This window comes from Pelodiscus sinensis, chromosome 1 (assembly GCF_052426305.1).
Source record: "Pelodiscus sinensis isolate ZL-2025 chromosome 1, ASM5242630v1, whole genome shotgun sequence".
NCBI classification, from domain to species: domain Eukaryota; kingdom Metazoa; phylum Chordata; order Testudines; family Trionychidae; genus Pelodiscus; species Pelodiscus sinensis.
Window position 1 is genome coordinate 32,108,764 of NC_143052.1, and position 13,685 is coordinate 32,122,448.

The window sequence follows — 13,685 nt, forward strand, 5'->3', positions numbered from 1 at the left end:
GAAGAAATCAAAACATTGAAAATATAATTTGTCTTTTAGTTAAAAAAAAAATTTAAAATCTAGCTTTACAAGCACACTTTTAAAAAATATGTTTTTGCTTTAAATGTTTTACTTTCACCAAATTGTGTTTTTTAACTAACGGTACATTCATAAGTGCCATAACATCTAGTAAGATTCAGTCCCTATTCAATGAAAAATTTCATTGGAAATGCATGATATTGTTGCTATTATTTTAAATTCAATATTATCCACTAGAGAACTAGCTCGAGCAAAATTTCAATGTCAACAAATGGTGTTAAAGCTGATTGATTGTGTTAATCTAATCAAACTGAAAAAGCAGTCATCCTTACATCATTCTTTTTCATGATCCCTTTAAAAATCTAGACTAATAAGCCGTTTATTCCTCTTTCCCTCCAGAAAGGCAGCATGTGTCACTGTCAAAGTGAAAAAGATTTTAAAATGGTAAAATTTGGAAAAGTTTAACTAGCACATGCTCTCAGAGAAGACCAGAAAAATTCACTTATCAGTTGCCCATTAGAAGCAATAAAATTATGTTCTACTGTGGATTTAAATAAAAAAATATTTTATCTGATGTTAATTTATCTGCTTAAGTATATGACTGCTTTCAATAACAGGGATACACTATTTTTGATGTATTTATTGTCCTTTAGGTACTCTCATTAACAGGTATTTTAGATTTTAGTTTCATTATAAACCCTCTACCTGAAAAAAATCTGAATCTTTGCCAGCAGGAGTTTGGTAAGCATTCCGGTATTTTGACATTAATGTACTGACTAGAGGAGAACAAAAGTCTGCAAGTGTTGCATTAATAAAAGCATTACATGGTTCATGCTAATAAGAAAAATAATGTAGAAAAGTTGGTTCTGCTTCAAAATTCATATTTAATATATCGCTTCTCGGCCTTTTGGCTAAGATCAAGTGTAATCTTAGATTTGGCATAAGTTATTTGATGTGTGACCATTTAAGTAGTTCATAGCAATGAAAATTACAATTGATTTTAATAGTGCTGTAATATAGTTTGAGAGAACTGTACTTGAAGATTAACCACAATTAAACTATTTGTGTTCTTTGGGCTCTTTAAAAAGTCTCCTTAGTATAGAGTATTGGGGGGTGTCAAAGCAATTTATTTAGCATGTGTATAATCATTTAGCAAAGTGTTGGCATCTTCAGTGGTTTGATGCAGTGTTTCTAGACTTACTTGGTGTGCATTCATCGACAAAATGAATCATTATCTGTGTTGTGCTGCAGCTGCTCTAAGGCTGCGGTGAAGGCCCTTGCGATATTGGTTGGCTGCACAGAGACCTTGCGCTGTCCAGAAACTGTTCAATAGGGACTACTGATGTTGGGGTAAATTGTAGGATCTGTGACCAGGGACTGATTGAGAATTATAACAGATATTCAGTGCTGTCACTGGAGTGTTTTTGCTCTAACATTCTGGTGTGGCAAATGAGACAATAATGGGCAGCATGACAGTAAATGTACAGCTGGAGGCTTTAAAAGGTCATTGTGCAGCGTCAGGCTTGGGTTGGGGCATACTTTCTCCAGTAACTGGCAATTGGCAACCTCTCTTCTGATATGAGGAGGAGCAATATTGCTCAAACCTAGGAGCCATGGAAGTGAAGTAAGTTTTATTATTACTAAATGTATAAGTTTGTAGTTTCGAACTGCCTGTCTGGTAAATGTGCTCAGACTGCATGAGTGTGTCTACCAGCCAGCCAGTTCGCAACTACTCGAGGCGGTGTGTGGGGAGTGCGGGGGGCACAATAGAATCCCCGTGCTGGACTCACTCGTGCTTTGCAGAGGGAGAGAGGGAGAAGGGAGGCAGCGCCCTGAGATATGCATATGGCTGGGTCAGTCCCGCTCCCCACTGGCCGATTCGCTCCCCCCGCTGTGCCTCCGGCCAGCCCCACTTCCCCCAATCCTCTCCTGGACATCCAGTTCTCCCCTGCTTCTCCTCCCAATCTCCCTTGGACAGTCCCACTGCCCACGTCCAGCCCTGCTTCCGGCGGCCGCTTCTCCCCTCCCCCTTCCACCTTCCCCAGCCAGCTCCCTACCCCTGACCTCGTGCCCCCCAGCAGCCCTGCTTCCGCCAGCCCCCCAATCTCTCATGGACAGTCCTGATGCCCCAGGCAAGCCCTGCTTCCAGTGGCCACTTCTCCCCTACTCTTCCTCCCAATCTCCCCCGGCCAGCCCCCTGCCCAGTTCTGCTTCTGCCGGCTGCCCCTCCCCCAATCTCCCTGGCCCGCCCCGATTCCCCCGTCCAGTGCTGCTTCTGATGACCAGCTCTCCCCTCGTTATCCTCGCCCCCCCCCCACCAGCCACCCGACCTCCCCTAGCTACGCTTCTGCCGGAAGCCGGAAGATCCAGCTGCGGACTCCGCCCAGGCCAGCCAAGGACTTGGGATACCCGGCACCACACAGGCACTCTGGGAGCCTGGAACACCCGGCAACCATGCTGAGGCCCGGTACTTTTTTCCTGCGGCCAGGTAGCGGGCCGCGGCCCATAGTTTGGAAAATGCTGGTCTAAGGTGACACCTAGATACACCAGTTCTACTTCATGCTTCACCTTCTGTTCATTCAGAGAAACATTCAGTACTCGGGTTATGCTGTCATGAAGAAGATGGAACAAACAGCTCCTTTTTTCAACTTTCACTGAAAGCCATTGTCAACAACTATGGTCAGTATGAGTACTTGGTCACATGCACTACAGCTTTGGTGAAAGCTAGCTTGGTAGGGGTTCAAATTAACATAGATGGTTGCATTGAAGAATAAAGACGGCACTGCCTCTAGTAGCAATCATTCAGCACCAGTGTCAAGACGAAGGCCTTTCTCTGTCAGTGGTGCTATTGACCACTTTAATACCTTCCGACTCTACCGCATCATTTACTCAGGTGCTCATCTTATTGGCAACAGGACAATTCACAGCACTCAGGAACTTTGCTGTAGTACTAGTACCAGAGTCTTAAATAAGAAGAGGTTCAAGAAGGTACCTAATATGGTACTAGCCACAGTTCTCACCAGGCAGGCAACTTCTGTTAGGAGCAACTAGCCTTTTAAAGAATTCTGCTGCTTTTCATCTTCTTCAAAGGAACACAGTACAGGGTTGGACAGCTCTTATCTGGCACTCTTAGGACCTCACTGGTCCCAAACTAGGGAATTTGCTGGACCAGAGAACGTTCCCTGCCACAACCCTGAGCTGTTGACTCTGTCAGCTCTGGAGGGTGTGTGTGCAGAGACTACCTTCAGTCCTTGCCAGGCTCCCTGCTGGTTGCTGGCCCTGCTGCTGCTGCTGCTATCCCTTCCTAGATTGCCCTCCTGCCATTAGGCCACCGGGGTTCTCTGATCCAGGAACATTTGTGGTCCAGCTGAACCATGGATATTGACAGACCAGGGAATTTTGATTTTGGGAGGTGCAACCTGTATTGTCATTAGATGTGTATGTTGGCTGTGTGTGTGTGTGTGTGTGTGTGTGTGTGTGTGTGTGTGTGCATGTTCTCTGTGTGCTGTCCCAGCTCTGTACACATAGTTGACACAGCAGACCAAGATTGAACTGCCCAATAACTATAGTCTCAGTTCATAGCGCTTTGTCAGGTTTATTGTCTATGAAGCACAGTCCCAGTGTCTTGGCTTATTGGTTACAGATACACTAACACGTGCATGACCATTGCAATGGACTAGCTCAGTTAATGCCATGACTTTCCATTGTCCCCTCAACCGGCCAAAGACTTTCCTACAGAGATACCTCTTTATACGCCAATACAAACATGTTCTCTGTTGCCCCTCTGAATTAACTAGGTGCCACCCTTTATCTTGTGTGTGTGTATGTTCAAAAGACCTCTATTCATTGTGCTGTCATCCTGAGCTTATCTTTAGGATGGGCCACTGCATTCCTTTTATCTTTAGGGAATGTATTGGTATCAAGGTGTTTTGGATACCACTCTTCTAGAATGTGTTTCTGTGAGTGCTCTGTGCCTAGCACTTCATAAGAATGCAGAAAATCAAGGTGTGGTCCTGTGGCACTTTGGAGACTTACTAAAATATATAGAAGCATGAGCTTTTGTGGGCAAAACCTACTTCTGCAATATCAGCTTTGTTCTTGCCAGATTGTGTGATTAGACCTGTTTCTTGCTAGCAGTGTAGCTTTGGTTTATATCCACAAAGCTTTGATAACTACTTTAGCCCAAGCTTTCACAGGTCTCTGATACAAGATCTCTGATACAAGGGCATGTGTCTCAGTTTCACTCTCCGGATCATCATCTTGTCATGGTGATGAAACCTGGACAACATAAGCGTCACTTGAAGGCACTTGAACAATATTATCAATGCTGCCTCAGGAGAATCCTAAATATCCCTTGGGAGCACAATCACATGAGCACAATCACATGAGCACTCATGTCCTGGAAGAATCAAACATGACCAATATTGAAGCTATCATCATCTACCAACAGCTTCACTAGACTGGTCACATAATCCGGATGCCTGATCATCGCCTTCCAAAAGAGATTCTGTTTTCTGAGCTGAAGGAAGGACAGAGGAGCATTGGGGGCCAGAGGAAGTGGTTTAAGGACATGTTGAAGGCAAACATGAAGAAGTGCAGCATCAATGTTGACACCTTTGGAGAGTCTTGCCCAGGACCATCCCCATGGAGAGCAGTAATCTGTGATGGTGTGGCGCAATTTAAGAGGGCCTGCTGCAGCGCAGACGAGGAGAGGCGGAGAAGGAGAAAAGAGCAGCAAAAACTGCCCTGTGTCCCTCCGATATCCATCAGCACCTGTCCTTTCTGCGATAAGACCTGCAGCTCCATAATCGGGCTGGTTAGCCGTCAATGGATCCACAAATAGGAAGGTGACAGGAAGATGTTCTACTCATTATTGAGTGACGGTGAGATGTCCCAGTATTTCTTCCAACTATAGTTTAAAGCTAATCAGAAAACTAGTTCAGAAATAACATCTGGATGATAAATACATTTTAAATTAATAGCTTTTATGTCTTTTATTGCCCCCAAACCAAAAATGTATTCAGGCTAAAAAGATATATTTTAAAAGCCATTATTAATTATTATTAAAATGGATGTGTTGAATTAAAAAGATATAAAATACCGTCTTTGCTTCAGCATATGTTCTTCCATATACACACAAAGAAAAGAATAATTAATGAGAGTTCATCTTCCTGGTTTTGTGTGTCAGTTTTGCAGAGATGATAATCTACATTTTGACTCGTAAAGATCTTGCTAGATAGAAGTAGTGTGCACATTTGTATATAGAGGGAGGAGGAGGATTAGGTAGTGATTAAAAAAATGTTGTTCATAATAAATAGAATGATGAAAACTACATGTGTGTGGATTTGTCTTCCTTGGTCTGCTTTATATATGTTAAGCAGAAGTGTGTCAGTTAACAGATTTGGAATTTAGTATTTCATGTTGAATATACTTTGATAACTATTCAGCCCAGGATTTTCCCCTCATATAATGGCAATTGAAATACAAAGGCTGTCAGTTTGATCCCTGTTATTATGTTACATCATTCATATCAACTTTAGACCCCTCTTTTCAACTCTTAAATCCTCTACTTGATACATTATTTATATTCTGTATATCCTGCTCTTATAATCTGTACCTAAAGGGTATTTATTTTTGTCATGCATGCAGTCATCTGCAAGAGTGAGAGAGTGTAAAAGAACATTTGCAGTAGTGTCTGATGAAATAAGGCTCATTGCTATTCTGTGTGACTACTTCTTCCTGAGCAGGACTATTCTGTCCTTGGCATTCATTCCCTCACAGTGATGTGATAAAAGAATAAAGGAGCTTTACAGCTGATTGAAGTCAAGTAGCAGGGCCATGGTAAATGCTCACAAGAAGATCACTGATGAATACTATTAATGTTGGAGGCTGGGCTAACAAATGCACATCTCTCTACTTTCCTCTTGAGGGTGGATCCAGGCATAGAGAATGGGCTAACAGTGGAAAATAACCATTCTTTCCTCAGAGGGAGGATCCTGGTGTCTTCTTGACTTTTGAACATGCATATAGAAATGGCACATTCAACTTATTTTTGAACCAATAAGAAGTCTATTTAGACAGATGTTCTCAGTGTAGTCCCCCAGCTCCTGACCTCTATCATATCCCCCCTCCATCTCCTCTTTTCTAAGCTGAAAAGACCCAGTCTCTTTAGCCTCTTTTTATATGGGACCTGTTCCAAACCCCTGATCATTTTAGTTGCCCTTTTCTGAACCTTTTCCAAAGCCAAAATATCTTTTCTGGGGTGAGGAGATCACATCTGTTCACAGTACTGAAGGTATGGGGTACCATAGTTTTATACTTCCCTTCCTCCTTCTTCCCCTGGCTTCCCCCTTACAGCTCCCTCCTACAAGGTTTCCCCCTCCCCTCTTTCACCCTCTCTCTTTCCCTCTCCCACCTCCTTTTCCCAGTCTCCCCAGAGGTTAATATCCCCCCCCCGTTTTGTTAAATAAAGAGAGTTTCTATTTTTGAACACACGTGTCCTTTATTTTCTACATCAGGAAGGGGGGCTAGGAAGGGGTAAGTGGAAGGAGGTGAGGGAGGAATGGGGTACGAGTCCCCTATGGGGAGGACTGGGGTGGCTCTGCGGGCTCCTCAGGGTGGAAGCTCTCCTGCAGGGCCTCCTGGATCCTGACAGCCCCCCGATTGACCCCCCCCCCTTCCGGATGGCAGCCTGCGGCAAGTGCAGCCGGCCTGATGGCCGAGTGCTGTGATGTGCCGAATGTGGGCACTCCAAGACAGGACTGCTTTGCTGTCCCTCATCAAGTTAGACAAGCAAGTGGGGAACCCTGAGGGTATGTCTACACTACAGCACTAATTCGAACTAATTTAATTTGAATTAGTTAATTCAATGGTGTGGAGAGGGTGAATAAAGAAAAGTTCTTCATTAGTTCCCATAATAGAAGGACTAGACGACACCAAATGAAATGAATGAACAGCAGGTTTAAAACTAATAAGCGAAAGTTCTTCTTCACACAGCAAATAGTCAACCTGTGGAACTCCTTGCTGCAGGAGGCTGTGAAGGCTAGGACTATAACAGAGTTTAAAGAGAAGTTAGATAAATTCATGGAGGTTGGGTCCATGGAGTGGTATTATCCAGGGGGTAGAACTGGTGTCCCTGGCCTCTGTTTATGGAAGGCTGGAGGTGGATGGCACGAAACAAATGGCTTGGTCACTGTCTTTGGTCCATCCCCTCCAGGGTACCTACTGTTGGCCGCTGTCGGCAGACGGACTACTGGGCTAGAAGGACCTTTGGTCTGACCTAGTACGGCCATTCTTATGTTTTTATGTTCTAAGCTTAGGGCTCAGGGTTGGGGTCTCACTGGACCACCTTGATTTTCATGCAAACCTGCTCCTGGGTGGCCAGGCTGGAAGCTATCCTGCCCTAGATGGCCACTTTCCTGTGCCTAGTGCGGAGGTCGTGGACGTTGGAGGCTTCCCCCCCAACCTCGATGAGGTCCACGATGTCCGCACTAGACCAGGCGGGCACCCGCCTCTCGCGGCCCCAGACACACTCCTAGGAGCCGCCAGCCTGGTCCCAGGAAGAGGCGGAGGGCTGGGTGGCAGCAGGTGGCTGGCTCGTGCCGTGCCAGGTGCAGAGTCTGCTGGCTGGGTGCTGGCAGGCTTGCACCTGGCACGGGTACCGTAGCCAGCCCATCCCCCTTTAAGGGCTCCAGGGCCGGGAGGGGGGCAGACGAGTTTCCCTGGTGGTGCCCAGAGTGGCCACCAGGGCAAGCTAGGGAGGGCTAGCCTCCCACTAGTTCGAATTAAGTGGCTCCACAATCTTTAATTCGAACTACTTAATTCAAACTAGCCGTTACTCCTCGTAGAATGATGTTCACCTAGTTCGAATTAAGCGCTCTGCTAGTTCGAATTAAGTTCGAACTAGCGGTTTGCCTGTGTAGCACCTATGAAAGTTAATTCGAACTAACGGCTGTTAGTTCGAATTAACTTTGTAGTGTAGACATAGCCTGAGAACTGTCTGTCCGGAGTGCGGGGGCGGGTCCCTTTAAGCACAGCCTTTGGCTAGCCTGAGGCAGCAGCTCCACACTCTCAGTCCTAACCTGATGTCCTGCCTGCACTGGTTCCGGCCAGCCTTAACTTCGGTTCAGGGTCCACTCAATGTGGACATGCTATTTTGAATTAGCAAAACCCTAATTCGAATTAGTTTTTAGGTATAGGTGCACTAATTCATATGAGTTTATTTCGAATTAACTAATTCGAATTAAGTTAGTTCGAAATAGTGCTGTAGTGTAGACATACCCAAACGGGGAGGAATTAATAGAGGAAGTAGAAGTGGGTGACAACCTGGGAAGCAGTGATCATGACATGGTAGATTTCAGGATCCTGACCACAGGACGAAAAGAGAGTAGTAAAATACACGCCTTGGACTTCAGAAAAACAGATTTTGACTCCCTCAGAGACCTGATGGGCAGAATCCCCTGGGATGCTAACATGAAGGTGAAAGGAGTCCAGGACAGCTGGCAGTATTTTAAAGAAGCCTTATTGAAGGTACAGAAAGAAACCATCCTGATGCATAACAAGAGAGGCAAACATTGTAGGAGACCAGATTGGCTTACAGGGGAAATCCTTGGTGAACTTAAGCACAAAAAGGAAGTTTACAAAAAGTGGAAACTTGGACAAATGACCAGGGAGGGGTTTAAATATATAGCTCAAGAATGCCGGGGGGTTATCAGGAAGACGAAAGCGCAAATGGAATTGCAACTGGCTAAGGATGTGAAGGATAACAAGAGAGGTTTCTACAGGCATGTTAACAAGAAGGTGATCAGAGAGGGTATGCGGCCCCTACTGGATGAAGGAGGTAACCTAGTGACAGATGATGTGGGGAAAGCTGAAGTACTCAATGCTTTCTTTGCCTCTGTATTCATGGACAAGGTGGGCTCCCGGACTAATGTGCTAAGTGACGCAAGATGGGATGAAGGTGGACAGCCCTTGGTGGGTAAAGAACAGGTTAGGAACTATTTAGAAAAGCTAACTGTACACAAATCCATGGGTCTGGACTTTATGCATCTGAGAGTACTGAGGGAGCTGGCAAATGTCATTGAGGAGCCTTTGGCCATTATCTTTGAAAAGTCGTGGAGATCGGGAGAAATCCCGGATGATTGGAAAAAGGCAAATGTAGTGCCCATCTTCAAAAAAGGGAAGAATGACGATCCAGGGAACTATAGGCCAGTCAGTCTTACCTCGGTTCCTGGAAAAATCATGGAAGGGATCCTTAAGGAATCCATTTTGAGCCACTTGGAAGAGAGGAAAGTGATTAGGAATAGTCAGCATGGATTCACAAAGGGAAAGTCGTGCCTGACCAATCTGATTAGCTTCCATGATGAGGTAACTGACTCTGTGGATGTGATATACCTTGACTTTAGCAAGGCTTTTGATACGGTCTCCCACAATATTCTTGCCAGCAAGTTAAGGGAATGTGGATTGGATATATGGATAGAAAGATGGCTAGAAGGCCGGGCCCAGCGGGTAGTGATCAACGGCTCTATGTCAGGATGGTGGTTGGTTTCTAGCGGAGTGCCCCAAAGTTTGGTTATAGGACTGATTTTGTTCAGTATCTTTATTAATGACCTGGATGAGGGGATAGATTGCACCCTCAGCAAGTTTGCAGATGACACTAAGCTAGGGGGAGAGGTAGATACGCTTGAGGGCAGAGATAGGGTTCAGAGTAACTTAGACAAATTGGTGGATTGGGCCACAAGAAATCTGAGGTTCAACAAGGACAAGTGCAGAGTCCTTCACTTAGGACGTTAGAATCCCAAGCATAATTACAAGCTGGGGACCAACCAGTTAAGTAGTAGTTCTGCAGAAAAGGACCTGGGAGTCACAGTGGATGAGAAGCTGGATATGAGTCAACAGTGTGCCCTTGTAGCTAAGAAGGCTAATGGCATATTAGGTTGCATTAAGAGAGGCATTGCCAGCAGATCCAGAGATGTCATTATTCCCCCTTATTCGGCTCTGGTGTGGCCACATCTGGAGTATTGTGTCCAGTTCTGGGCCCCCCACTACAAAAAGGAAGTGGACGCATTGGAGAGGGTCCAGCGGAGGGCAACCAAAATGATTAGGGGGCTGGAGAATATGATTTATGAGGAGAGGTTGAGGGTGTTGTGTCTGTTTAGTCTGCAGAAGTGAAGATTGGGGGGGGGGGGGCTGATAGCAGCCTTCAACTTCCTGAAGGAAGGTTCCAAAGAGGATGGAGAGAGGCTGTTATCAGTAGTGACAGAACAAGGAGCAATGGTCTCAAGTTGTGGTGGGAGAGGTTGAGGTTGGATATTAGGAAAAACTATTTCACTAGGAGGGTAGTGAAGCACTGGAATGGGTTACCTAGGGAAGTAGTGGAGTCTCCATCCCTAGAGGCTTGACAAAGCCCTGGCCAGGTTTATTTAGTTGGGATTGGTCCTGCCTAGAGTAGGGGGCTGGACTTGATGACATTCTGAGGTCTCTTCCAGCTCTATGGTTCTGTGATTCTATGTTTGTTACCCTGCTGCCTCAGAAAGAGAGAGATTCCTTGTTGCTAAACTAAGTGACAGCTCCTTGTCACTCCCATCTGCTTTCCGCCTCTGACAAACTTCTCAGGAGCCTGCCAACCCCATTTTGCCTTGGAGGTAACACTTAGTGCACAACAGTTCCTAAGCCCCATGGAAGAGAGTTCCCCTGGAAAATCCGATTGCTGTCACTGGACTCTCACATGAATGAAGAAGTTCACTATCTTCAAAGAGACAGCTTGTTTGATTCAACACCTTGCTTAATGTTACAGCACTAAGATCTGTTTGTTTATAAAACAAATATGTTTAACAACAAAGAAAGAATGTTAAATGGTATCATAAGGACAGTAGAAACAGAACCAGTTACATATAAAACAAAAGATTAACATGCTTCTAAGAAACAAATTCCTCACAAATGGGGAAGAATTAGTAGGTGAAGCAGATGTGCGGTGGCAAACTGGGAAGCAGTGATCATGAGATGGTCAATTTCAGCCTCCTAACCAAAGGAGGAAAGGAGAGCAGCAAAATTCAGAATTCAAAAAAGTAGATATTGACTCCCTCAGGGAACGGATGGGCAGGATCCCCTGGATGCTAACATGAAGAGGAAAGGAATCCAGGAGAGCTCGTTGTATTCTGAAGGAGCCTTATTAAAGGCACAGGAACAAACCATCTCATTGTGCAGTAAGAAAAGTAACCAGCTTCGCTTAACAGTGAAATGCTAGGCAAGCTTAAACACAAAAAGGAAGCTTACAAGAAGTGGAAACTTGGACAGATGACTATGGATGAGTATAAATATGTTGCTCAAGCATGCAGGGGTTTAATCAGGAAGGCCAAAGAGCAATTGGAATTACAGCTAGCAAGAGATGTGAAGGGTAACAAGATCAGCTCTCAGACTACTGCACTAGGGAACACAGTATGGGAAGAAGGTGGGCAGCCTTCAGTGGAGAAAGAACACATTAAGAACCATTTAGAAAAGTTGGATATACACAAATCCATGGGGCTGGATCTAATGAATCCGAGGATGCTGAGGGAGTTGGCTGATGTGATTACAGAGCCATTGGCCATTAGCTTTTGTGATGATCAGGGGAGGTCCCAGACAATTGGAAAAAGGCAAATGTAGTGCCCACCTTTAACAAAGGGAAGAAAGACAATCCTGGGAACAACAGATAGGTCAGTCTCACCTCAGTCCCCAGAAAAATCATGGAGAAGACCCTCAAGGAATCCATTTTGAAGCACTTGGAAGAGAGGAAAGTGATCAGAAATTGTCACCATGGATTCATCAAGGGCAAGTCATACCTGATCAACCTCATTACCTTCTGTGACAAGATAATGGGCTCTGATTATATGGGTAAGGCATATGGACATGATATGCCTTGACTTTAGCAAAGCTTTTGATGCAGTCTTCCACAATATTTTTGTCAGCATGTTAAGGAAGTATGGATTGGATAAATAGACTGTAAGATGGATAGAAAATTGGCTAGATCAACGGGCTCAATGGGTAGTAACCAACGCTTGATATCTGGTTGGTTGTCGATATCAAGCGGAATGCCCCAAAGATAAGTACTAGGGCTGATTTTGTTAAGCATCTTTATTAATGACTGAATATGGGGATGGATTGCACCTTCAGCAAATTCGCAGACGACAGTAAGTAAGGGGAGAGGTAGATATGTTGGAGGGTAGGGATAGGATCCAGAGTGACCGAGACAAATTGAAGGATTGGGCCTAAAGAAATCTGATGAGGCTCAACAAGGAAAAGTGCAGAGTCCTGCATTTGGGACAGAAGAATCCCAAGCACTGCTACCGGCTGGGAACCAACTGTATAAGCAACAGTTTAGCAGAAAAAAACCTGAGGATTACAGTGGATGAGAAGCTGGATATGAGTCAACAATGTGCCCTTGTGGCCAGGAAGGCTAATGGCATATTAGGCTGCATTAGAAAGTGCATTTTCAGCAGTTCTAGAGAAGTGATTATTCCCCTTTACTCAGCACTGGTGAGGCCACAACTTGCATATGGTTTTGGGCCCCCCCATTACAGAAAGGATATAGACACATTGGAGAACATCCAGCAGAGGGCAACAAAAATGATTAAGGGGCTGGAGCACATGACTTGCGAGGAGAACCTGAGGGATTTGGGCTTATTTAGTCTACAGAAAAGAAGAATGAGGGGGGAAGTTGATAGCAGCCTCCAATTACCTGAAGGGGGGTTGCAAGAAGATGGAGAGAGGCTGTTCTCACTGGTGACAGATGGCAGAATGAGGTGCAGTGATCTCAAGTTGCAGTGGAGGAGATATAGGTTGGATATTAGGAAAAACTATTTTACTAGAAGGAGGATGAAGCACTGGAATGGGTTATCTAGGGAGGTGGTGGAATCTCCATCCCTAGAGATTTTTAAGTACTTGCTTGACAAAGCCCTGGCTAGGATGATTTGTTGAGGTTGGTCTTGCTTTGGGCAGGGGGTTGGACTCAATGACCTCCTAAGGTCTCTTCCAACCCTATGAAACTAAATATAGCAAGCCACAATCATTTGGCTTAAAAGAGGTTTGATACCCTCAGAGTTTTTCTGTAGAGCTTGATGATTTTCAATTAAACCAGTATCCAGATTTCATGATTTCCATATGACCTCCCAGGGGCCTCTGTAGTAAATGCAAGACAAAATGTCTTTCTTTCACTTTGTATTTTCCCAAAACTCATTGTTTTAGTACTTGGACAAGATGAATCTGTCAGTATAGCCCCTGGTCACATCTGGCTGAATTGGAAGTGTCATCACACATATCAGGGTGATACTCTGTCCTCAAACCAAACATTGCTGTACTTCACTGCCTGGTTGCTGGTTGGTTACTGGCAGAACGAGCCTGCTCTAGGAAGTTCAAAGCCATTCTAACTTGTAGCAGAAAGGATTCCACTAAAGTGAGTCACCAACACAGAAAAGGTTCTCTGTGTGAACAATACAGACACAGCTACCTTGTAGAAACTTCTATAGTTGCTATGCTTGAATACTTGACAGTTCAAAAGCATCTGGGACTCTGTCAGCTCCATAAGAGTCCAGAGGAGGAGGAGGAGGAAGAAGTAGAGGAAGAGCAGGAGGAGGGGGAGGATAGGGGGTGCTTACACAATCGCTGGGTATGGATTGTTGAGAATGTCACAG

At 44.9% G+C, this 13,685-nt stretch overlaps 1 protein-coding gene and 1 pseudogene across 2 annotated transcripts in view; both read left to right on the forward strand.

The window, feature by feature from the left end:
• TBC1D22A (TBC1 domain family member 22A) overlaps positions 1–13,685 on the forward strand; it is a 435,605-nt gene that overhangs the window by 294,990 nt on the left and 126,930 nt on the right. The gene's annotated exons all lie outside the window — the stretch shown is intronic.
• On the forward strand, positions 910–1,038 carry LOC149525552 (U2 spliceosomal RNA; annotated as a pseudogene).